The following is a 27,676-nucleotide window of genomic DNA, read 5'->3' as shown; positions in this document are numbered from 1 at the left end:
CACACAATGGAATATAATTCAGCAATAAAAAGAAAACGCTATTAAGCCCCAAAAAGACATGGAAGAACTTTAAATGCAAATTGTTAAGTAAAAGAAGCCAGTTCGAAAAGGCTTACATGCTCTATGATTCCAATTATATGACATCTGGAAAAGGCCAAACTATAGAGACAGTAAAAAGATCAGTGTTTGCCAGGGAATCAGGGGCGGAAGAAATACATGACTAGGTAGAGCATGCTGGGTGTTTGTTAAAATGTACACTTCCTAGTCCTATACTCAGAGACTCTAAATTAGTAGGTCTGGTGCGTGCACACACGTGTGTGTGTGTGTGTGTGTGTGTGTTTAAATGTTGGGGAGAGCTGCAAGTTAATAAACATCCCTTGTGATTCTGATATGTGCAGGGACTTTTTTAAGAATTTCCATTCTGGAGGCAGCCTGGCCAGTGGAGCAAAGCTCCCATGCTCCTCCAAGTGTGATCCATGCACAAGCAGCATCTGCAACATGAGCAGCATCTGAGAGATTGTAGAAATGAAAAATCTCAGCCCCACCTCAGACCTTTGGAATCAGTATCTATGATCTAGCAAGATCCTCAGGTGATTCAAGGGCACCTAGAAGTTTAAGAAGCAGAACTCCAGAGCAGTAGTTCTTAAACTTCAGCCTGAGTCAGAATCACCTGGAGGACCCATTAAAGCTCAGATTGCTATGCTCCACCATCAGATATAGAAGGTCTGGAGGTGGAACCCAAAAAATTGCATTTCTAACAAGTTGCTAGGGGACGCTGATGCAGCCCATGGTAAGGACCACAATTTATGAACCACTACTCTAATCTAGCAATTTGGCTCAGCCTTGGCTGCCCATGGTAATCATCCATGGAACTTCAACAACTACTGATGCCCGAGTCTCACCCCTAGAGATTTTCATTTAACTGATCTGGAGCAAAGCCTGGACATCCAGATTTTTAAAAGCTCCCCAGGTAAGCTCAATGTTCAGAGAAAGTTGAGAACCATTGTTCTGGAGTCAGATAACCTGGGTCCAAAAATTCCAGCTCCACCACTGTAGAATAATTAACCTCTCTGAGCTGAAGTTCCTTTAAGTACCATGGGGTGATAAATCTTAGCTTTCAGGGTTCTTATAGGAATTAATGATATAATAAAAGTAAAGGCAAATGTTTTAAAAATAATCATGGTGATGAATACACAACCATGTGATAGTATTGTGAGCCACTGATTTTACAATATGGTTGGACTTTATGTGTGTGGATATTTCTCAATAAAAATATTAAAATAAATAAATAAAGGCCAATTCTGTCACATGGGAAGGCATGTGGCTGGCATCTGTTTGTCCTTGTTCCTGGTTCCATTGTTTCCAACTTTTGATGCCAGTGATTTCCTCTGTAAGTGTCTGTGAGCCTTTGCTTAGCTCCTGTGAGACACAATTCTGGGTTCTGCTTTGCTTAGCATGTCATGGAAAGGCGCATGACAACATCTCCAAACATCCTGTCTAGGCACCTGCTCTGTCTGTTGGCACTCCAACATCTTCAAATGTCTGCATCTCTGTTGGCTCTGAGCTTCCTCCAAAATGTTTCCTCTTTTAAAGGATTCCAGTAAATTAACCAAGACCTACCTTGAATGGGTGGAGTCATATCTCCATCTAATCAAAAGGCTACATTCACAAGTGGGTATTTCACATCTCTATGGAAAAAATCTAACCAAAAGGTTACATTCACAACTGGGTGTATCACCTCTTCATGGGCGCAATCCAATCAAAGTTCTCACCTTAAACAATAGTTCCATCCCCACAAGATTGGATTAAGAAAGAAAACATGGCTTTTCTAGGGTACATAACAATTTCAAACCAGCACACAGGCCAAAATCATGCTTCTCCAACAGGATTACCTAGCGCCAGCTCAAGCCTGACATTTTTGTCTGGCCTTCAGTCTGATCACTTCAATTTTGCTTGTCCAAAGGTTCTAAGCTTTGTCATGGTCCCAGCAGATACTTAGAAGCAAAGACTCAGGACCCATTCACAAGACACTGGTACAACTTATGGAGATATTGAGGAAACCTAGGAGCTTGGACCAATGGCAAACACTGACCTCTGGCAACAAATCAGGAAAACACTGCCTTGATGTCCTCACATACCAGGACCCAGATGTAAGATGCCTCTCACTAAGGAATCAAGTCCTCCCCAGCAGGGCTTGTTTTATAGATGAGGAATTTGAAGAGTTCAGTGACTTGCTAAAAGCCATATAGCCAGCACCAAAGTTCTGGACTGAAAGGCATTCCCCTGACCTCTGATTCAATCTGAGGTCCCCTGACCTCTGATAATGTTCCAGTTCATTATCCTGTATTGTGTACTTCAGTGAGTCATTTGAGAGTCCATACTGATCCTCACTTTCCTAGCAGTCCTGGAAGTTTTGTGCTGCCCACATGCCCTGCTCACTGGGCTGCACAGAGAAAATGGACCTCATTAGTATGTCCATGAACTTGTCATAGAGGCATATTGTGGAGATTCAATCTATATACATTAATGGGTCTTAAACAAGATGGCAGCAAGAGTTTTGCCATGTCTGTGGTTCACAAATAGCTCCCATTCTACCTTCTACTTGTTTATCTCTCTCTGTTTCCCTCACTGTATATTAACTCTACATATCAAAGGAAGAAAAGTAGCTGTTTATTGAGTACTTAAGTACATCATCTCATTTAATTTTATCTTTACAATAACCCAATTACAGGGGTGCAAGCATAGTTCAGTGGTAGAATTCTTACCTGCCATGTGGAAGACCTGGGTTTAATTCCTGGCCCATGCACTTCCCAAACAAACATACAAGCAAAACAAACAAAAATTCAACAAATGGTGCTACAATAAGGGGACACTCACATGGAAAAAATATGAAATGTGACTCCCTCTATACAGCATACAAAAATAAATAAAGAATAACCCAAGATGTGATAGATATTACTTTATTCATTTTGCTGGTGAGGAACGGCAACTAAGAGAAGTTAGGTGACTTGCCAGAGCTAACACATCTAGAAAGTGAATTTGAATTGCAGGCATTTGTCAGTTAAGCTCCTGACCAGCTTATCACACTGTCACCCATCCCCAAGGGGCCTCCCCTCCTCCATCTGGAAGCTTCTGCAGAGTAGTGGGTAGGAGTAGTGGAGGCCACCCCAGGGCTCATCCTCACCTGCTGGGAGAACCAGATGCTTTGGGCATCACCTAGCCCTGTTTGAGACATGAATTGGGTTGCCATCATTATCAGCTCAGGGGCACAGCCACAGACACAAATCAGGTCATTTTTCCTGATAGATACAAATTGATTTTTTTTAAGGCACCAGAATAAAGCTGCTCTGTTAAACCCTCCATGAAGGTGTAAATTGCTAATCTGATTTGAATGTGTCACTGGTTTGCTTCGGCCTTGTCAAAAGGTTTCAATACAAGAGTTGAAGGATAATAAATAAAAGTTTCTGATATGAGTTATACTCATATTTGAACTTGAAATGAATTCTCAGTTGTCTATTATGGGAGCCAATTTCTGTATTTTTAAAAGGGGTTGGCAAGCAGGACTAGGACAAGACAGAAATGAGTCAGTAAAATCGAGAGCAGATATTAATTAAGGTCCCGGAGTTTGTTGTAGCACAGTGACAAAGGAAAGATGATAATAGCACTTCTTCCAAGAAAGACAAGTTGGATTATTTTTTATACAAGTTTCTGGAAAAATAATTTAATTTTGACACCATCTCCACAAATTGACTGAGCTTATCTTTCTCCCACGGAGAGTAAAGATTGCCCTTTTTCTGACCAGAGGGGAATCTCATTTCCCCTGCCCTTATCATTTATTAGAAATCAAAATATTGTTTCAAATGGATGTGCTTAATATTTCAGACTATATAATGTGTCCAGCACAAAAGGGCAGCATTAGTAAGCAGGCAACATTGGTTAGAGAGGAGATGGGAAAGGAGCCTGAATCGCATGACGGAAGATTTCACTGCATGCCCTCTGGTTCTGTGAGGATTCACTTGTTCACCATCTCCTCACTCCTGAACTTCTTCGACTCTAAAAAATGCGAACATAATACAGGGATTTCCCTCCCCTCTTTATTGTTGAGACATGTTGGGTAGAGATGGGTTCCAACAATGTTGATTTTTACATCCACTGTATGGAACAAATCGTTTTGCTCATATAGAAACAAAGATGTGCTCCCATTGAAAACACCACCCTATAAAATAAGTTGACTTTTCTGATGCAAAAAAAACCTTAAGACCTAAGTCACATCTATTAGCCATATGGTCCCAAATTAGTGTCTTAGTTTTCCTTTGTGGCCTTTTCTACATCTCAGAGATCCCTTTTACCATTAGCTGACACTTTCTCTCATCTCCTCTCATAACGGTCCTATGACATATCAGCTCCTACACTTTAGCCCTCTCCCTCCTTTCTGGCTATTTAAAATGCTTGTACTGTGTTTCAATGGTAGCTATCTCCATTGAACACCTGATGAACCCAGCCCCCAAGTACTTTACATTCTAGGCTCTGAGATAAGTAAAATGTAATTCCCCCACTTTATCAATTGGGTAAGTTTAAAATTCAGTGTGTCAAGTTTACCCATAATGAGGGACACCTCTACGAACCTGTTTGATGTGATCAGCATGAGGAATAGTGACAAGGCAGCTAACTCAATTACCAAGTGTTCACAACGTGCAAAGTGTTATTTGAATGCTAAGTAATAATGTTATGGTTTCATCTGAAAAGTGTGCGTGTCACCTAGGAGCATCAGTAAGTCAGTAACATAATTTGCAATAAGTCATCATTAATTAACACTAAATTACTAGGCCCTTCTTGGGAATGCAGCAGATTAAACTGACATCAGTATGTGAAGAGTTCATTATGGGTAATATCATGAGAACATGAAGTGAAGGACTTAATAGTGGATTAGGAGGTGTTTATGTCCAAACACCTCAACGCGGGCTCCACAGCTGCCATACTCCAGCAAAGACATGAGTCTATCGCTAAGGAGGGTCATGGGAGACTTGGAAACTCAAGAAGAGGCTCTCCCAGCATAGGGATAATAAAGTATTTGGAGGCAATGAAAAAATATATGAAAGAGTGCTTATCCAAACTCTCCCCCCTCATTCTTCCCCTCTTTAGCAGCTTTTCTTCCAGGGCCTGATGGAATGAAATAATAGCAAGGAGTAAAGGGATGAAAGCCTCTTCACCTGTGGGAAGAGGTAAGGATCAGATTTACCTGGGAAACAAGATAGGAATAGGTATGGGGTGGCAGAAGGACAAGATATTTGGAACACTAAGTGATTCCACTTTGCCATCCTACATCCCCCCCACCCCCGTCACCAACTACTATTACACAGTGACTTTGCCATGCTTAAAGTTATTGCTGCAAATTTAAATGCAAAATTATTCTGACATAAATTCATAAGTGAGGCACATGATCATAAATCAACATTGCCATAACTAATGTAATCGTGAATCTATATATTCTATCATCCAAATAAAATGAAAAGCTCCACCTGGTACAAATGCTGATTCTCTGTCACTTTACTAGCCCTAAGACTCACTGGAAGAGAAGACAAGAACTCCTCTGAACTACACGCATTGGAACACTGCCTACTTTGTGTCTATAACCTCGGTGTGAAATGACAGAAGTAGCTGTGAGTGCACTTTATTCCAAGTCACTTCACGTAGTCATTATAATGATTTCTTCTAATAATAACTAAACATTAGTGAAATGACAAAAAAGTACGAAGTCCCTGTTGGATGAGATATATTATTTCTCGTGCATTTATTCACTCAACAAGCATTTATTCACTCAACAAGCATTTACTGAGCATTCAAGATATAAAAAAGAGCAAAAGAGTCCTGCCCTCAAGATAGTAGAAGATAAAGTTAAATACACAAATAAGCAAATAGCTATACAACATTGGCAGGAGTTGAAGTAATAGCCAGGTTGGGCAGAGCAGATAGTAGGAGGGAAGGCATGGAAGGTGGCCAGGAATGACCTTTCAGAGATAACTACACATGGGCTGAGGAAGATCTAGGTAGTTACGCTTAAGGCCATTTACAACCAAAGGAAGCAACCTAGATAGAGACATGGAGGCACAAATCCTTCCACTTCCTGGAGGAGGAAGCCCTTCCAACTACCGGTCTCACCCCCTCTAGCCAGAAATGACTAGAACACAGGCGAACATCAGATCCAAGCTGAACCAATCAGTTTCCTCTTATGGGACTCTAACCTAGAATAACCAGTCTAATTAAGCTGTCTGCCGTGAACTGGTAAACTCAAGTATCGAGGCTGCCACTTGGGGCCCATGTGTTCAGGGACACAAGCAGGAAAGGTGGCCTTATAGAAACAATCAAAGGAAATAAGTATGCAAAGAAGGGCTGACAAGAAACTGTGATCCCAAAGAGAGGCAAGAAAGCTGATGACAGCTTTCCAGGACCCAGATCTAGGCTTTAGAGAGGCTCAGCTGTACTCCTGGACCTCGAGCTCTTAAGAGAGATTCTCGATTCCTTTAAACAAGGTTCCCTTAATTTAAGATAGCTGGAACAGGATTCTGCTTTTGGTCACCAAGAGCCCTGACTAAATGAGAGATGGGTCACTGGTGAGCAAGAGGCCCTTAAGAGACTTGTGTGGAAATGTGCTATTTTTTAGCCTGGAATATGACGCCTGCTGCAAGGGTGATTTGCATCCACTCCTGTTCATTATCACCATGAGAAAGAAGGAAGAGGACTTCAGGCAAAGTGATCGGATTAGGGACAGAGGGGTTGGGTTCACTGGAAGGTCTTCCTACCTACTCATCAAGCTTTCATAAAGAAAAAAATGTCTGAAACACTTGCAGCTTCTCTGATGAAAGATGGGAGATAAATACAAGGTATTGTTAACAAAAGGGTCTTTCTTTTTCATAAAGCTATCAGAAAGGAATTGCTTTTCCAGGCCATAAGGGAGCTGTAAGCCTATCTCAACAGATAACCTTGAAAATTAGACACAATAGCTGTCCCTTTTCTCAATTTTCTCTCCTCCCTCACCTGCCATCCCTCCAAAAGCACACTTGTCCGTTAATAGTGTAATATGACTAATAACACGTCCTCCCCTGCTCTTGAGAAAACCCAGTTGCAAGCTGGGCTGGACTCTGTCCTGTCTTGTCAGCTCAGTGCCCATCATAGCCTTGGTCCAGGGGAATTCGGGGTGGGAGAATGTACTGCAGAGAAAGGGAGATTTCTCTGCTGTTGTTCCACTAGGACCAGCCTCCCAGGCTAAAGGTAACATCCAGCAGCCTAAGGAAATTCGCTTTGTGAAAGAACAAAGAAGTCGCTCCTGTATTGTACAATTTCCTCACGATTTTTTCTGTAAGGACAGGATGTTTCTGTCAATAAAACTGTGCTTAAATAATTCAAAGGTATATTGTCATTGGAATGCAACCTGTGGACCTCCAGGAGGGCACAGATGAAGAAGAAGAAAACATCTGGCGTGTACAGATGGGGGTGTGTAAGAGGAAGTAGTTAGATACACAAGCTTTGTTGAAGCTGAGCCTAAGTAGAGACTGGTTGTCTCAAAGCAGGACAAGAAGTGGGGAGGCCAACAATTATTTTCTTGGTATTCAGGGATGCTTACGGAAAACTCTGGCATGAGTACAGAAGCAGCAAGAAACTAAGAATCTGGCCTCAAAGACATTCTCTGATCTTGGCCTATTTCCAAACAAAAGAACTCATTAGTAGATCTGTAGAATCTGGTTCCTTATAACCTCCTGAAATGCCCTCCCTGTAAAAAAGAATTTGGGAAAGTGGCTAGTTCACTTGTATGTTCTCTAGATCTCTGGGCCCTAATCATGCCTTCAGTGAGACTGAGATGTAACAGACTCCTGTGCCAAGACAAGGCTGATCTGTTGCCCCAAGGGTGTTTCGGAAAACCGATGCCATACCAGCTCTGGGGCACCTGCCATAAGGGCTTGGCATCTTGCTGGCTCATACTCAGTTTCAATGCCATTTGTAGTTGAAAAGAATGTGGAACTCACCAGGTCCAACCCTTTAGTTTGTGTATTACAGCTCGAGTTGAAACATTTTCCTGCCCTGTAGGGAACTTCAAAATGAAATAGTCCCTGTTTGCAGTTTATATATTTGTCCTGTCACTGTTAGACTCTGACTTCTGTTCAGCTGGCCACATGGGAAACATGCTACGCCTGTACTTAAAAATCGCTCACTATGCTAAAGGAGACTGATACTTTGGTTGAAATAAGTTCTCCAGAATAGCAACTTGGATCATTTAGTGGCATCACTGGTAAAGCATATCATCTTTTATAAAGTGTTTTGAAGTGATCCTGGGTCCTATGCTTCAAAACAGAATTATTTAAGGGAACATATATTGTTATCTATTGCTGTGTAACGAATTACCTCAAAACTTAGTGGCTTAAAGCAACAAACACAATGTTTGTGGGTCAGGAATGCACAGGTAGTTTGGTTGGGTACTTCTGCCTCTAGGTCCTTCACTGGCTACAGTGAAGGTGTTGGCTGGGGCTGCAGTCAACTTAAGGTACTACCAGGAGGCACAAGTCATTGTGCAACCACCTTAGAGTCTGTCTACACCAGTTCTACTTGACCTATTATCTTCTTCATTTATGTCTCCTTCATGACAGTTGGAAAAAAAAAAAAAGGGAAAGCCTGTGCTAAATGGGTGAGTCAGGTGGCCATGTTTTTACATTTGAGCTTCTTTCAATGTCATCTGATAGGGAATGCCCAGTTAGATTCCTCTCCAGGGAAATGAATCATTTAGAATAGAAATTTAAACTGGATGTCATGCATAAGCCAGGCTATAGCCAATGCCATGTCCTGAGCAAAGCTATGCTCAAAGCTGAAATTATGAGAGAGCAGAAACCAGGTATCCCAGTTTGAAGCCATTATGTACCCCAGAAAAGCCATGTCCTTTAATCCTCATTCAATATTGCTGGGTGCAAACTTTTATTTTTTTTATCGTTTCCCATGGAGCTGTGACCCACCCAATTGTGAATGGTAACTTTTGATTAGATGGTTTCCATGAAAATGTGTCTCCACTCATTCAAGGTGGGGTTGCTTACTGGAGCCCTTTAAGAGGGAAACATTTTGGAAGAAGCTCAAGCCATGAGAGCGACCAGAACAGACAGAGCCAACAGAATGGACAGAGCCCCAGGGAAGCCATTGAAGATTCCTGGAGAGAAAGCTAGCAGATGTCACCATGAGCCTTTCCAGCTGAGAGAGAAACCCTGAACATCATTGGCTTTCTTGAACCGAGGTATTTTTCCCTGGATGCCGTAATTTGGGCATTTTAGAACTATAAACTTGCAACTTAATTCTCCTTTTTAAAAGCTGTTCTATTTCAGGTATATCACATTCCAGCCCCTTGCAAGCTAGAACAACATGCATAAGTAGAAGAATCCAATTTGTAAAGAGCCTGGAAGAGATATAGAGAGATACGGGGACAAGAGATGATAAGGCCTAAGACAGGGAGAAACTGTCTCAAACCTTGCCTCTTTTTATTTTTCCCTATTTGACCAAGGCTTACAGTATAACTGCCACTATTATTTGAGCCAGCCTAAGTGGGTTTTGTTTCATTATAATCAATCTCTAATTCAGACATGCCCTCCCCAGCTGCCTCTTCCTCTGGAAAGTAGTTAATATCAGTTCAGTTTCACCTCTAGAAAGTGATCTTTGAGATGTGAAATAATGTGCAAATTCCAAGAAAAGTACATTTTTGTTCAAAGCACCGATGTGATTTAAGTCATTTCCATAGGCCTGTATTGAGATGGAGGTTGGTGTTCTCTCTATGAATCAAGGGGAAAATGTAATTAAAGAAATGAGAATTTGATTTATTCTAAATCAAACTGTACCATGGTCATTAAACTAGAACTAGAGGGCCAATATACTTAGTCCTCTAAACCACAATAACTTATCATGTAAAATGTGTTTCATATTCATACAAATGTACAAACGCACATACACAGACATCACCAGTCACAACCACACTTCATGAACTAAGAAAATGAGATCCCAAGCAAATAGCAACCTCTCTTCAGTTGATATATCGCAAGAAAATGTATATGCATGGACTCAACTTCCAGAGCACATTTTCTAGGCATTCAGCAGCCTGCCAATGCAGAAGCCACCTCATAGAGTTGTTTACAGGACTTCCTCAGGCAGTTCACAGACATTGCAATAGCCAACTCATTGCAGACACCCAGAAAAAAAAATTTTATAGGCTCTCTTCCCTACAGAACCCTGAAAACCCTTCCCTACCGAGTGATAGTCGCTAGAATGGTGCTGCCCCCCCTCAATTGACATAGCCTAAAGAAATTTCTTTTTCTTTTTACATACAAATAATGATTTTTAAAATTATAATCACTGTGGGGTTTTTTGAAATTCAAAAAAGTACCAAAGAGAAAATAAAACTACTTGTAAATACCACAACCAAGAGACAACTAAGATTTGTTTGGTGTATTTCCTGATAGTCTTTTGTACATTAATGAATCCTTTTTTTACAAGGTTGGAATAATGCTTTCTGTTTTGCTTTTTTTTTTTCACTTAACATTGTACTGCTTGGGGGGCATGGAGCAAAAGTGATAATAGATATAAGATTTCTTTTTGATGAGATAAAAATGTTCTAAAATTAGATTATGGTGATGGTTGTCCAACGATGTAAATATACTATAAAACATTGAATTGTATTCTTTAAGCAGGTGAACTTTATGGGGCATAAATTATACAACAATAAAGCTGTTTTTTTTTTAAATAAGATACCACTACGTATCCATTAGAATGGCTAAAATTAATAGAAAAAAAGGAAAAAATGATACTTCCAAGGACTAGTAGGGATGTGGAATAACTGGAACTCTCATATATTTCTTGGTGGGGGAATAGAAAATGGTGCAACCATTTTGGAAGACAGTTTGGCAGTTTCTTATAAAATTAAACCTACCATACAACCTGACAATTCTATTCCTGTGGAGTTATTCAAGGAAATGAAAGCATGTGTCCATGCAAAAATATGTACATGAATGTTCATATCAGCTTTATTCGTGTTAACCTAAAACTAGCAACAACCCAAATGTCCATCAACAGGAGAATGGATAAACACCCTTGGTACTTTCAGTCAATAGAATACTATATAGCAATAAAAAAGAACCACTGATACAGGCCACAACATGGATGAATCTCAAAACAATTATGCTGAGTAAAAGAAGCTATTTAGAAAAGACAGTATTCTCTATTGTTCCATTTATATGCAGTTTTAGAAAATGGTATGTAATCTAGAGTGACAGAAAGCAAATCAATGGTTGCCTGGGTCTGGAGTGGGGAAAGGGGATTGAGTGCAAAGAAGTATGAAGGAGTTTGGGGGCATGATGGAAATATTCTGCATCACAGTTGCTTTGTTTTGCTAAATGCTGCAAGAATGCAATATACCAGAAATGGAACAGCTTTTAAAAAGGAAATTTATTTAAGTTATAAGTTTACAGTTCTAAGGCCTTAAAAATGTCCAAACTAAGGTATCCAGAAAAAAAATATCTTGACTCAAGAAAGGCCAATATCTGTCACGTGAGAAGGCACGTGGCTAACATCTGCTGGTCCTTATTCCTGGTTTCATTTCTTACAGCTTCTGACACCAGTGGTTTCCTCTCTAAACATCTGTGGGCCTTCACTAAGCTCCTCCAGGACACTGGCTTGCTTAGTATCTCATAGGAGGGTACATGGCAATGTCTGCTGGATTCTGCCTCTCCAAATGTCCATGTCTAGGCATCTCCTCTCTCTGTCAGTACTCCAAGTATCTCCAAATGTCTGCATTCCTGTTAGCTCTGACACAACTCTGTTTTCTCCAAAATGTCTCCTTGTAAAGGACTCTAGTAAACTATTTAGATATCACCTTGAATGCGTGAAATCACATCTCCATCTAATCAAAAGGCCACACCCACAATTGAGTGGGTCGATCTCCATGGAAATAATCTAATCAAAAGTTTCCAATCAAGATTAAAGGACATGGCTTTTCTGGGGTACCCGACGCTTTCAAAACAACACAATGGTAATGGTGGTGGTTACATGATTATACATGTTTGTTTAAACTCATTGAATTGTACATTTAAAAACAGTGAATTTTGTTGAATGTAAATTATACCTCAATAAAGTTTACTTTTAAAACTAAAGGAAATCTTAAAATGTATACTTAAAGTAGGTGCATTCTGTTGAGTTTGTATCTCAGTAAAGTTAATTTTTAAAATCAATTTTAAATGCTTTTTAGATTTTTGAAATGCTCCTTTTTTACAGATTATCAAATATTTTTCAAAAGTACCTTATACTTAATATTATGCAGCTGTATTTATTCAATGTTATAGATATACCACAGTTTAATTAGCACATCCATTATTGGTAAATACCTAAGTTGTTTTCCGCCATTAAAAATAATATTGCTTGCCATATAAAAAAAAAGGCTGTTAAACTGATGCTGAGGTGGCTCAGTTCCTTCTTACAGAAGCACTATTTAATTCACTCCTACAGAAGAAACACAGCATCTTGTTGGACAGGTCTTTTTCCTAAGCTTCTTTAGATCAGACATTACTAGAAATACATTAAAGAACTATAGTTTTAAAAATGAAATATTTCTGTGGAAAAGTGTGTTGATGTATCATGAAACTACTAAATTTTCCTTTTCAATGACCTTCTTTAGATGCTTCCTTGGCTGTGGGTTTTCTTTCATTAGGGGTCTGAAATGATACAATTCATACAAATAATTATCCTTGTTAATACAGTATATCAATAATCTTAGAAGTTTTTGACGTTAATTACAAAATATTTTAGCCTATATGTCAATTTTACATTACTATAAAATTTCTCTTGATTCCCTTTTTAAATGTTTATTAAAGTGTCCAGTGAGTAAAAACAAAACAAAAGCAAAAAACATTGCAATGAACACATGTGCATAAAACTTTCTACAAGTTTTAGATTCCTAGAGAAGGAACATGGGGTCAAAGAGCAGGAATATTTTCAAGGCCCAATATATTTGGAGCAATGTCTTCTAAAAGCTAATTTCCTTTAACTACAGGGGTAGGAAGTTGTGATCTCCTACATGATGGGAAAGAGAATTGTTGTTGCTTCTAAAGCACTTCTATTAAGAAGAGCAGTGTTGTGCGGATTCTCAGTGAGAAAAGTATGTTTCTGGGAAGACTTGGGTTTTTGTCTGGACCTTGCCACTTGTTCTGTAACTTTGAGCAATCATCCTTCTTTGATGCTGTTTTTAAAATTTTTTCATTTCCTAAATGAGAGTAGTAGCTTGGGGTAGGCAATATTTTTTAAACAGAGTAGAAATATCACTAATTATAAAATAAGTAATTGATAATTAAAAATTAAAACTTGTGTCCACCCAAAAATATCATTAAGAGAGGACATAAACCACATATGGGGAGAAAATATTCACATAATATATATTTATTTAAGAACCTGTATCCAGACTTCCTAAAAACAAGAAAAAAAAAAGTGGGCAACTGATGTGAACAACACACTTCACACATACACATACACGCACAAAGAAATCCAAATGGCCTACAAACAGATGAAAATGTGCTCAATATCACTAGCCATATGGGAAATGCAAATTAAAACCACATGAGATACCATATGCATCTTATAGAATGGCTGAAATTAAAAATCATCAAAAATTTAATGAGGAGGTGGAGCAACTAGAACTCTCTTACATTGCTAGAGGAAATATAAAATGCTATATCACTTTGGAAAACTGGAAGTATCTACTAAAATTAAACATATATATCTTTGGGCCCAGCAATTCTATCCCTTAGTATAATATGCCCAGGGAAATCAGGACATATATCATCAAAAGACATGTACAAGAAAGTTCGCAATAATTTTATGCATAATAGCCCAAAATTTGCAAAGTTCAAATGTCTATCAACAGGATAATAGGTGGATGGATGGATGGATGAATGGATGGATGGATAGATTATTGGTAGACTACTATACAGCAAAAAAAAAGTGAACTCCTGTTTCATGCAGGAACAGGGATAAATCTCACAGATATAATGTTGAGCAAAAGAAGCTAGATTCAAAATAATACACAATAAATAGTAAAATGTATATGAAATTCAAGAACAGCAAAACTAGACTATGGTGATAGACATCAGAATAGTAATTAATGCTGATATAAATGGGGGAGGTAGTGGCCAAGAAGGGGTATGAGGGAGTCTTCTAGAGTACTGGAAATGTCCTGCACCTTGTTCTGAGTGGTTGTTACAAAGGTGTATACATATGTAAAAATTCACTGTGCTGTATACTTAAGATATGTGTACTTTCCTATGTGTATGTTATGCCACAAAAAAAAATAATAAATTGAAATATTGGACTAGATGATGGCTAAAGTTTTTCCAATCTTGTACAGTTACTTCTTACCCTGTTCTCTTTCCCTAAACAACCTCTTCTTAAAAAGTGTAAACTATTACTCTACGTGAAAAGCTCACACATTTATATCTCTCTAATTTCTGAGACCCCTGAAGGTCATCCCATCCAGATGAACCACCTCCCGCACCACACCCACATCACAACATGTCCAAAACAAAACTCCTACTCTTCCTCCTCCTCATCCCTCACCACTCATTCACAGTAAGTACCAATTGGTGTGATTCACTAGCTAACAATAATGTCCTTTTCTTTAGGAATATTCCCAATATACAGGGGTGGGCCACCTTAAAGCAGGGCTATGTATCATAAATCTTACTCCAGGCCATGGCTGACTGATCCAGCAGAAGACCAGTCTGGGCCAGATTTCCTCTCCTAAAAATTTAAAATTTGACTGAGAGCCTAGAAGTTGCTGAAGTATTGAAGACAATGTAACAGGAAAGGGCCACAAAAGTTTGAGAAGTTTCCCTATTTTGTCCACTTGGTTGTTGAGCACTTTCCTTCCAGTTTGAAAATGCCTACTTTATATCCTTCTGTTAAATACCTCTTTTTACTTTACCTAGGTAGAAAAATTTTCTGATGTTTGCAATCAGAAGAACTTACTATTATACCCTCCTAAAGCTGACCCTTGTTCCTCCTCTCAGTTCCCTGTTCCCAGGCTTTACCATGGCTTTGCCCTCTTCCTTTTTACCTCATCATCTTCAATTCAACTTCCCCTGTATCCCTATTGAATCCTGTCAGACCCACACTTGAAACCTTTCTCCCATCAGCCCTTTCCTTTCCAATCTTTCAAGACCAATGCCCTGTTCAGGCCCTTGTTACCTCTCATCTGAGCCACTGAAACAGACTCCTCTTTGATCTCTCCCTCCAATCTCTTACTCTCCAAGTCATTCTTCACAGTTTTGTAAGAAGGGACTCCTTAAAATCCAGCTCTGACCATGAAATTTTCCTGCTCATAGACCTTTGACTGTTCCCCATTGTCTACTAGAGTATCAGTGTAGGCTCCTTAGGGTGGCAGTCAAGGTTCTCCACAATGACCTCAACTTAACTTTCTGGTCCCATCTCTGGCTGTATTGTTCCTGCTCCTTCTAAGCCACATATGCTGTACTCCAATTGACTTAGATGACTTGCATGTTGCCAACATAAAAGCTCACACCTCTGGACCTTTTCTAATGTTGTTCCCTTAGCTTAAATGTCCTGCCCCACCCTTCCTACACTCACCTTCTCCATGACTGCTGGAATCTCACCCATTCTTCAAGGCCTAGGTAAAATGCCAGCATGTCTACGAAGTCTGCCCTTGTTAAACTCCATCAGTCCTGTCCATCAACAGATGGGTGGCTAAACAAGCTGTGGCATATACATATGATGGAATATTATGCAGCTGTAAGACAGAATAAACTTTTGAAGTATGTAACAACATGGATGGACCTTAAAAGCATTATGCTGCGTATGATTAGCCAAAAACAAAAGGACAAATACTGTATGGTCTCACTGATATGAACTGACATTAGTGAATAAACTTGGAATATTTCGTTGGTAACAGAGACCATCAGGAGGTAGAAATAGGGTAAGATATTGGGTAACTGGAGTTGAAGGGATACAGATTGTGCAACAGGACTGAATATAAAAACTCAGAAATGGACAGCACAACACTACCTAACTGTAATACAATTATGTTAAAACACTGAATGAAGCTGAATGTGAGGACAATAGAGGGAGGAGGGCTGGAGGCATAAATCAAATCACAAAGAAAGATGGACGATAAAGATTGAGATGGTATAATCTAGGAATGCCTAGAGTGTATAATGAGAATGACTAAATATACAAATTTAAAAATGTTTTTGCATGAGGAAGAACAAAGGAATGCCATTACTGCAGGATGCTGAAAATAGATGGCAATTAATATTTTAAAATTTCAACTTATGTGTGATACTAAATCAAAAAATGTTTATTTGGTACAAAATTTATATTTTGACTAGTGCATCTCCTAATATAACTTATATAGATAGTTTGTTGAACAACATAAGTACATGGAACCTTGGGTAAGACATAAGATGTTGTTGGTTTGTCCAGAGTGATGCCCCGATGAATCCCAGAGTGATTTGATCAGTGAGTAGAAAAGTATTTGCAAAGTCCCCTTCAGGAAATGGTGAGAACAGGGGAAAATTCAACCTCCCCAAGTTGAATTATTGATATTCTCACAAGCAGTGTGGACAACCAAAGCTATAGGCTGAGCCCCCAGTCTTGGGGTTTGTTCACATGAAACTTAACCCCACAAAGGATAGGTCAAGCCTACTTAAAATTAGACCTAAGAGTCACCCCCAACAGAATCTCTTTTGTTGCTCAGATGTGGCCTCTCTCTCCAGCCAATACAACAAGCAAACTCACCACTCTCCCCCTGTCTACATGGGACATGACTCCCAGGGGTGTGGACCTTCCTGGCAACGTGGGACAGAAACCCTAGAATGAGCTGAGACCCAGCATCAAGGGATTGAGAAAACCTTCTCGACCAAAAGGGGGAAGAGTGAAGTTTCTTAGAACATTTGCATCAATTGATGCAAATGTTGAGACAAAGTGTCAATGGCTGTGAGATTCCAAACAGAGTTGAGAGGTTATCCTGGAGGTTATTCTTACACATAAAGTAGATATCACCTTGTTATCCAAGATGTAATGAAGAGGCTGGAGGGAACTGCCTGAAAATGTAGAGTTGTGTTCCAGTAGCCATGTTTCTTGATGATGATTGTATAATGATATAGCTTTCACAATGTGACTGTGTGATTGTGAAAACCTTGTGTCTGATGCTCCTTTTATCTACCTTGTCAACGGATGAGTAGAACATATGGAATAAAAATAAATAATAGGGGGAACAAATGTTAAAATAAATTTAATTTGAAATGCTAGTGATTAATGAAAGGGAGGGGTAAGGGGTATGGTATGTAAAATTTTTTTTTCTTTTTCTGTTTTTGTTTTATTTTTCTGTTGTCTTTCTATTTCTTCTTCTGAATTGATGCAAATGTTCTAAGAAATGATCATGATGATGAAAAAATAAAAATCCATCAGTTTCTCAATATGCTTTGTTCATACGTCTGTTATGGATGTGTAAGTCCTGACCTTGGCTGACAAGTTAGTTGTATGTGTGTATGCCTATCCCCTATAGACTTGCTCCTTGTGAGAAGAGACTAAATCCTGTTTGCTACTGTATGCCTTCTGCCCACCACAGTCCCTGGCCTGGAATCAGTGCTCAATAACTGTGTGTGGCATAAATGGAAATGGAGATGGAGGGATGTGGGCAGACACCTAGGGAATGCAGGAATGAAAGAGAAAAGAGGCAGAGGGTGAAGAAGATGGATCTCTCCTTTAGGACAAGTTTATCATCAAAGGGGACAAATACTGACCAACTTACCCAGCTCTACTCTGGCAGTGGTACTGGGCAAGGAGACGAGGCAAGGTGCAGAAGCCAAAACTGGAAACAACAGCATAGAAAAAAGGCAAGGAGCACCAGCTTCCCTAAGCCTGGCTCAGTGCCACCAGGGCCCTGTCGCAGGAGCATCACTTCAGCTGCTGCCTGATCTAAGAGACTGGTTTCCTCTCCTAAGGCCAATGGCACATCACCAGCTATTCAAAAAATTGGCAGAATATGTTAGAAAGACAAATCCTTCCATGATATTGCCACCTCTGGCAGAGAAATGATGGAGCTAAAAGGAAGAAGAATGGGGTAGTAAAGCCAATCCAAATCTCAATAAAATGCCCACCAGGCCTAAAACTTTCCAGGTTATGGAGAGTCAGCAATCACGGCACCAATCTCCCTGGGAAAAGGGGTTAAAAACTGAAAGCAAGGAGGGGAAGGAATTAAAGGGCTTTTTATAGCCCCTAATATCTCTTCTGACAGCAGTCTGCACAGCTTCCCTGTGCCACGATGCTGGGAAGATAAATGGATTTGTCTTTCTGTTAAATACCATTACCCAGAGCACTAGGGAGAATGAAGAATGGGTTGCAAACTCACATCTGAGGTTCCATCTCTTTCCTCCCAATTAAGAAAAAGCTACAAAAACAACTTCCACATAACCTTCCCAACCCATAATCAACAACAGCAACACATATAATCTCAGGGAATACAGGCAGCCCTACTGAGCTACAAAGATTCCCTCCTGCACATGACAGGACACATGGCCAGTCCTGCTACGGTCAGGTCCACACTAGGTCAGTAGACTACTTCAAGATGCACTGAGTCATTTGTAGAAGCCTATCATTTAAAAACCCAGCAGTGTTTTCTATTAAGAGCAATGGTTTTCTTTTTGCCACAGGTGCAAATGAGTTTGCCGTTGATGGAACTCTTCATTGCTTTAGTGATCTGGGCCATCCACACTTACCACAACAAAGGAAGGAAAGCAAATAAAATTAACAATCCCACCTTCAGCAGTGTTCATGATCAGAGTTCTCAGGGCAGTGGTTCCAAACCTTGGCCACACGGTCAAATCACCTGAAAAGTTTAAAGAAACACTAATGACTGGGCAACACACAATTGGAAAATTAAATGATTTTTTAAAAATCATTTGCAGTAGAATTCTCAAACATGAAATATTTAAGAAGAAACTAAACATAATATGTACAAGACCTGTACATTAAATACTACAAAACCTGCTATGAGAAATGTAGGGAGGTATACATGAAAAGACAATAAAATAATTAGTGAATTTAGTATGGTCATAAAGTACAAGGTTAATAAAAATCAACTGTATTCCTATATATTAACAGCAAACAATTGGGAAAAGAAATTTAAAAACAATTTTGTTTACAGTAGTACCAAAAGAAAAACCCATAAAATACTAGGAATAAATCCAGTAAAAGTTGTCTGAGCTCTCCATAATGAAGGCTACAAAACATTGCTAAAATAAATGTTTAAAGCTCTAAATAAATGGAGACTTTCCATTTTCAGTTTGGAACACTCGATTGATGTTAAGATAGCAGTTCCCCCCCCCCCCACCCCAAACTGATCTATTGATTTTAGGCAATACCTATCAAAATCTGCTGAAAATAGATGGTAATTAATATTTTAAAATTTTAACTTATGTGTGAGACTAAAGCAAAAAAATGTTTATTTGGTACAAAATTTATATTTTGACTAGTGCATCTCCTAATATAACTTATATAGACAGCTTAATTGAACACCATAAATACATGGAACCTTGAGTAGGACATGAGATTTAGTGGATTTGTCCAGAGTGATGCCCCGATGAATCCCAGAGTGATTTGAACAGTGAATAAAAAAGCATTTGCAAAGTCCCCTTCGGGGAATGATGAGAAAGGGGAAAAATTCAACTTCCCCAAGTTGAATTCTTGATATCCTCACAAGCAGTGTGGACAACCAAAGCTATAGGCTGAGCCCCCAGTCTTGGGGTTTGTTCACATGAAACTTACCCCACCAAGGTTAGGTCAAGTCTACTTAAAATTAGGCCTAAGAGTAACCCCCAAGAGAACCTCTTTTGTTGCTCAGATGCAGCCTCTCTCTCCAGCCAACATAACAAACAAACTCACCACTCTCCCCCTTTGTCTACATGGGACATGACTCCCAGGGGTGTGGACTTTCCTGGCAACGTGGGACAGAAATTCTAGAATGAGCTGAGACTTGGCATCAAGGGATTAAGAAAATCCCTAGAATGAGCTGAGACTCAGCATCAGGGATTGAGAAAACCTTCTCAACCAAAAGGGGGAAGAGTGAAATGAGACAGTGTCAATGACTGAGAGATTCCAAACAGAGTCGAGAGGTTATCCTGGAGATTATTCTTATGCATTAAGTAGATATCACCTTGTTATTCAGATGTAATGGAGAGGCTGGAGGGAACTGCCTGAAAATGTAGAGCTGTGTTCCAGTAGCCATGTTTCTTTAAGATGATTGTATAATGATATAGCTTTCACAATGTGACTGTGTGATTGTGAAAACCTTGTGTCTGATGCTCCTTTTATCTACCTTGTCAACAGACGAGTAGAACATATGGAATAAAAATAAATAATAGAGGGAACAAATTTAAAATAAATTTAGTTTGAAATGCTAGTGATCAAGGAAAGGGAGGGGTAAGGGGTACGGTATTTATGAATTTTTTCCTGTTGTCTTTTTATTTCTTTTTCTGAATAGATGCAAATGTTCCAAGAAATGATCATGATGATGAATATGCAACTATGTGATGATGTTGTGAATTACTGATTATATATGTAGAAAGGAAAAAAAAATCCCTACAGGTTTCTTTTATGGATATTGACCAGCTGATTCTAAAATTCATAGGGAAATACAAAGGACTTAAAATAACCAAAACCATATTTAAATAGAAGAATAAGCTTGGATGACATACATTGATTGATTTCAAGACTTTAGTCACACAGCATTTATTAGTGTAAGAGTGGATAAACAGATCAATGGGACAAAACAGAAAGTCCATAAACAGACCCAAACATAAATGGCCAATTGATTTTTTTTACAAAGATGGCAAGGTAACTCACTAGGAAAAGGATAAACTTTTCATAAATGGAGCTGGGTCAACTGGATATCCATACGGAAAAAAATGAACACTAAACTTTACATCACACCACATACAAAAATTGTCTTGAAATTGATCATAGATCTTGCATTAGTCAGGGTTTCTCTAGAGAAACAAAACCAGCAGGAAAGATTTGAAAATATGAGATTTATAAAAATGTCTCATGCAACTGTGGGGATGCAGGTGTCCAAAGTCCATAGGGCAGACCACAAGGCTGGCAACTCCAATGAAGGGTCTAAACCTTTCCACAGGAAGGGTTCTGTGGTACTTATGTTCAGGTGTCAACTTGGCCAGGTGAACGTGCCTAGTTCTGTTGCTGTGGACATGAGCCAACAGTACATGAACTTCATCTGTTGCTCATTACATCTGCAGTTGGCTAGGTGGCGTGCCTGCTGCAATGAATGATGTTTGATTTAATTGGCTGGTGCTTAAATGAGAGAGCTCAACATAGCACAGCCCATGCAGCTCAGCATACCTAATTTCAGCACTTGCAGCTCAGTCCAGGCCTTTGAAGATGCAGAAAGAAATCATCCCGGGAAAAGTTGTTGGAACCCAGAGACCTGAAGAGGAGGCCAGCAGAGATCACCCTGTGCCTTCCCACATAAGAAAGAACCTCAGTTGAAAATTAGCTGCCTTTCCTCTGAAGACCAATATGTTAACTAAATAAATCCCCCTTTTATTGAAAGCCAATCCAACTCTGGTGTGTTGCTTTCCGGCAGCTAGCAAACTACAGCAAGTTGGATGGCTGAAGAAGTGAAAATTCTCTCGTCTCCTTTAAAAGTCTTCAACTGATTGGATTCTTTTGTGAAGACACAGCTTTGCTTTTCATAGGTGTAATCAGCCACAGACATAAACAAAAGTTATGCCAGTGGTTACCTAACCAGACAACTGGGCACCATCATTTGGCCAGAAACTGAACCTAATTATCACAGAGGTAAACATAAAAGCCTAACTATAAAACATCTAGAAGAAAATATAGTATAAAATTCTTGCAGTCTGGGATAGGTAAAGATTTCTTAGGATATGAAAAGCATGAACCCCACAAGATAGATAAATTGATTAACAAACTTTTGAACTTCCTGTGGAAGACATTGTTAAGAAAAGGTAAAGTTCAAGAGAAATGTATATGTATATGTACATGTATGTATATGTATACTATGTGTATGTGTATATACATACATTTATGATTAAAATCTGAGCAGAACTGCTCTGCTAGTCCATTGGTTACTTGTCACCTCCCTCTTTTTGTGTATTAGGACTTGAAACAGAGTAGACGCTCAATAAAAAAACTCATTGACTAAATGAAAAAATATTTAAAACTGTTTTCCTTTCAGAGAAGCCATTACTCAGTGTCTTTAAGCAGCTAAAAACTTACGTAGCATTTCTGCCTCAGAGTTTTAAATATTGTTTACTCTAAGGATGAATAATTAGTGGTTCTCTCCCTGTCTTTTATGCTCAGATAGAAATGAATATAAATAAGTTATGGCAGACTCTAAGCTCTTTTTTAAACCTTTAATTCTGAAAAATCATTATAATCAAGGAGACAGAAATCTCCAGATACGACTCAGTAAAAGGATGAATTTATAAGAGAAACCCAACACAGCTGGGACAACATTTAGACCTACAGCTCACATATCCTCAGCAAGGAGCTGTGGAAGTCTGCAGCTCCCTCCCCTACATCCCAGAATGACCAGAGCTGAGGCTTGGACCTCTCCTCCCCCATTCCTGGAAGACTGATGCTCCTTATTGCCACCACCTGGACTAGCCATGCTTGTGACACTGGGCAAAGTCCCTGCCTCTCTCTATATCCCTCAAGGATTAGCTAATACAAGAACATTGGTAAGCATTTGCTGGTTTCCATCACTTAATTTTTCAATAAATAATGGACAAGGATAACCCTGAGATCTGGGTGGAGAAGAAAAGCATTCATTTTAGCCACTCAGAATTTAAGGACCAAAAATATGAGTCATCTAACCAGAAACCTCTAGAAGGGGAAAAACGGGGAACTAGGAAGAGGAAGCAGGGTTTCTAGCTCCCTTATTCCAAACCAAGGCAACCCAGATAAGTAAGGGTTGAAAAGGACAGCATAGGAGAGTGGGCAGAGTACAGGTCTGGGTGCAGAATAGGCCAGATTCTCACATACTATTCCAAGTGAGAATGCAGCTGTGGGTAAAACAGCATTCAGGAGTTAGATTACCTATGCACAAACCTCACCTTTGCCATCTGCTAACTGTGTCTTAGGAAAGTTACTCAACCTCTCTAAAGTTCATTGTCACATCTTTGGAATAGGGATAAAATAATATTTCTTCATAGGATCATCCTGAGCAGTAAATAGGTAAATACATGTGTGCTGGTTTGAAAGGATGTATGTACCCTAAAAAAGCCATGTTTTAATCCTAATCCCATTTTGTAAAGGGAGCCATTCCTTCTAATCCCTATTCAGTATTGTATATTGGAAACTGTAATTAGATCATCTCCCTGGAGATGTGATTTAATCAAGAGTGGTTGTTAAAGACGAGTGACTAAACAAACTGTGGTATATACATACAATGGAATATTATGCAGCTCTAAGACAGAATAAACTTATGAAGTATGTAACAACATGGATGGACCTAGAGAACATTATGCTGAGTGAGACTAGCCAAAAATTAAGGACAAATACTGTATGGTCTCACTGATATGAACCGACATTAGTGAATAAACTTGGAATATGTCATTGGTAACAGAGACCATCAGGAGATAGAAATAGGGTAAGATAGTGGATAATTGGAGCTGAAGGGATATGGACTGTGCAACAGGACTGGATACAAAAACTCAGAAATGGACAGCACAATACTACCTAACTGTAATGTAATTATGTTAAAACACTGAATTAAGCTGCATGTGAGAATGATGGAGGAGGGCTGGGGACATAAATGAAATCAGAAAGAAAGATAGATGTTACAGATCGAGATGGCATAATCTAGGAATGTCTAGAGTGTATAATAATAGTGAAATGTACAATGTAAAAATTTTAAAAATGTTTTTGCATGAGGAAGAACAAAGGATTGTCATTATTGCAGGGTGCTGAAAATAGATGGTAACTAATACTTCAAAATGTCACATTATGTGTAAGACTAAAGCCAAAAATGTTTATTTGTTACAAAATTTAGATTTTGACTAGAGCATTTCCTAATATAACTCATGTAGATAGTTTGATTGAATGTCATAAGTACTTGGAATCTCAGGTAGCACTTGAGATTTTGTTGGTTTGTCCAGAGTGATCCCCCAATGAATCCCAGAATGATTTGATCAGTGACTGGAAAAGTATTTGCAAGCCCCCTTCGGGGAATGTGAGAGTGGGGAGAAATCCAACTTCCCCAAGTTGAATTCTTGATATTCTCACAAGCAGTGTGGACAACCAAAGCTATAGGCCGAGCCCCCGGTCTTGGGGTTTGTTCACATGAATCTTAACCCCACAAAAGATAGGTCAAGTCTACTTAAAATTTAGGCCTAAGAGTCACCCCCAAGAGAGTCTCTTTTGTTGCACAGATGTGGCCTCTCTCTCCAGCCAATATGATGAGCAGTCTCACCACCCTCCCCCTCTCTGCGTGGGACATGACTCCCATGGGTGTGGACCTTCCTGGCAACGTGGGACAAAGATCCTGGAATGAGCTGAGACTCAGCATCAAAGGACTGAGAAAAACCCTAGAATGAGCTGAGAATTAACATCAAGAGACTGAGAGAAACTTCTCGACCAAAAGGGGGAAGAGTAAAATGAGACAAAGTGTCAATGGCTGAAAGATTCCAAACAGAGTCAAGAGGTTATCCTGGAGGTTATTCTTACACATTAAGTAGATATCACCTTGTTGTTCAAGATGTAGTGGAGAGGCTGGAGGGAATTGCCTGAAAATGTAGTGCTGTGTTCCAGTAGCCATGTTTCTGATGATGACTGAACAATGATATAGCTTTCACAATGAGACTCTGTGAATATGAAAACCTATGTCTGATGCTCCTTTTAGCTACTATATCAACAGAAGAGTAGAACATATGGAATAAAAATAAATACTAGGGGGAACAAATGTTAAAATTTAAAAAATAAAAAATAAAAATAAAGAGTGGTTGTTAAACTGGATTAGATGGAAGCATGTTTCCATCCATTTGGGTGGGTCTTGAATAGTTCACTGGAATCCTATAAAAGAGGAAACATTTTGGGGAATGCAGGAGATTCTCAGAGATTCTGAGAGAGCAGAACGACATAGGCATGAGAAGCAGAGAGCCCACCAGCCAGCAACCTTTGGAGATGAAGAAGGAAAATGCCTCCCAGGTGCTTCATGAAACAGGAAGGCAGGAGAGAAAGCTAGCAAATGACGCCATGTTTGCCACGTGCCTTTCCAGCAGAGAGAAGCCCCGACTGTGTTTGCCATGTGCCTTCTCACTTGAGAGAGAAACCATAAACTTCATTGGCCTTCTTGAACTAAGGTATCTTTTCCTGGATGCCTTAGACTGGATAGTTCTGTAGACTCGCTTTAATTGGGACACTTTCTCAGCCTTAGAACTATAAACTAGCAACTCATTACATTCCCCTTTTTAAAAGTCATTCTGTTTCTGTTATATTGCATTCCAGCAGCTAGCAAACTAGAACAACATGTAACACACTTGCGTCAGTGCCTAGAACAAAGGAAACATTCAGTAACTATTAACTTCACTAATCTGTGACATGGTGATAAAAAAAATGTCTCTCCATATACCCAACAGAGTTGTTTCAAAAATAATTTTTAATACTAATAATGCTGCCTACATGAATTTTGTTTTTCAAAACTTTTTTTCATATTAACACCTCACTTGAGCTTCCCAGTAAATATATAAAATAGGTATAGCAGCTAACCCCAGAAACATATGGAAACATTCTATGTGAAAGTGCTTTGAAAATGTGGTAGTTTTTGTCAGGCCACTTCTAAGAGAAACTGGCATAGACCTGCCATCTCAGTGAGTTCTGTACCACCAGACCCCATCCATCCTCCATCACCAATGACTGGAACAGGGGTGGGTACCCAATCCAATGATAACCAACCCACAGACTGCACAGTGGTCTTTATTACAGCCTAGAGAAAACATTCTGCTTGATACAATCATGAGAGGTTTATCAAAATCTCAAATCTGATCTTAAACTTTGAATTAAGAAATAAAGTCTCTGGGAGCATAAATCAGCACAACCACTTTGAAAAACAATTTGACAGTGTCTATTCCAATTTTAAAGTGTAGATAATCCTACCCAACAATATTCTCCTTGGTATAGACATATACACTAAAGAAATACACATGCACAAAAAGACATATTCAAGGATGTTTATTGAAATAGTGCTTATAGTTACAAAAATTTGAAATTTTGAAACAACCTAGATATCCATTGGGAAATGTCCAAAAAATATGGGATAGATCACTCAGAGGAATCATTGACAAGTGGATTTACCAATTTGCAAAAATCAATTTTAGTTCTGTATAACAGAAGCAAACCATTGGAAAATAAAGTCAAGAGAATATACCAGTTACTTGTATTTCCTCTCTAGGCTCTGGTGTAGTAATTGGAACCTGACTCACCCTCCCATATGAGTAATTAGAAAAGCAGACAAAATAAATAACTGCCACTGACATTAACAACAGGTGGTACAAGACAGTAATGCCTGAGAGAAGAGAAATAAACATGATGAGTCCTTCAATTACCCTGGATTCCTGTCTGAAAGGACTTTCTGGACTTCAGTACAGGGAGTGGGATCCCAAGCAGAGAGCAAGTGAGAATCAAGGGGAATTCATGGCAGCTGAAGCAACAGGAATTTGAGGGCAGAGCCTCTGAGAGGAGAGAGCTTCTTAGAGAAGGAATTCTTGGTCAAATACTAAGTGGCACAAGTATAAAGTGAAATTCAAAAGTCACTGGGAAAACAATGACCATGGAGCTGAGAGATGTTTACATGAGGTCAGGAAAATATAAATAAATGAACAAATCTATAATTATAATTAAATATTTCAACAGTTCTCTCTCAATAGTTATAGAACAGAACAGTAAGCATATAAAATACATGAATAGCACTACCAACCAACTTCACCAAACAGAAATTTATGAACTCTTTCTGCATCAACAGTAGAATATGCATTCTTAACCTTGTGTCTGATGCTTCTTTTACCTAGGGTATGGACAGAGGAGTAAAAAATATAGATAATAATAAACAAATAATAAATGTTCTAAAAAATGATCATGGTGATGAATATACAATTATGTGATGAAATTGTGAGCCACTGATTCTGCACCATGTATGGAATGTTTGTGTGTTGATTTATCAATAAAAATATTTTTTAAAAAAAGAATATGTATTCCTTTCAAGTGCACATGAAATTTCACTAAGAATATGATGGGCCTTAAAGCAAGTCTCAATGAATGTGAATAGTTTTAAGTAATACCATAACAGAGTTAAATTAAAAATCAATAATAGAATATCTGAAAATCCTCAAATATATGAAAATAAAATAATCTAATTCTAAATAAGCCACTTGTGGAGGAAGAAATCATAGGAATGTTTAAAAATATTTTGAATTGAAGGAAAAGTTAAGAAATATATCAAAATTTAGGATGCAGTCTGTGCTGGTTTGAAATATTTATGCACCCCCAGAAAAGCCATGTTTTTTCAATCTTGAGTCAATCTTGCAGAACCTTTGTTTATCTGGACCTATTGTTTACG

At 38.9% G+C, this 27,676-nt stretch overlaps 1 long non-coding RNA gene across 1 annotated transcript in view; it reads right to left on the bottom strand.

The window, feature by feature from the left end:
• Nucleotides 1-27,676, bottom strand: part of LOC143687339 (uncharacterized) — a 362,948-nt gene that overhangs the window by 106,572 nt on the left and 228,700 nt on the right. The window contains exon 2 of the long non-coding RNA XR_013177500.1: nt 18,842-18,910. This is a non-coding gene — a long non-coding RNA (uncharacterized LOC143687339). The remainder of the gene's footprint in view (nt 1-18,841; nt 18,911-27,676) is intronic.

This window comes from Tamandua tetradactyla, chromosome 1 (assembly GCF_023851605.1).
Source record: "Tamandua tetradactyla isolate mTamTet1 chromosome 1, mTamTet1.pri, whole genome shotgun sequence".
Taxonomy (NCBI): Eukaryota; Metazoa; Chordata; class Mammalia; order Pilosa; family Myrmecophagidae; genus Tamandua; species Tamandua tetradactyla.
Note: the sequence above shows the minus strand (reverse complement) of the source record. Positions and strands in the feature narration are given on the sequence as shown.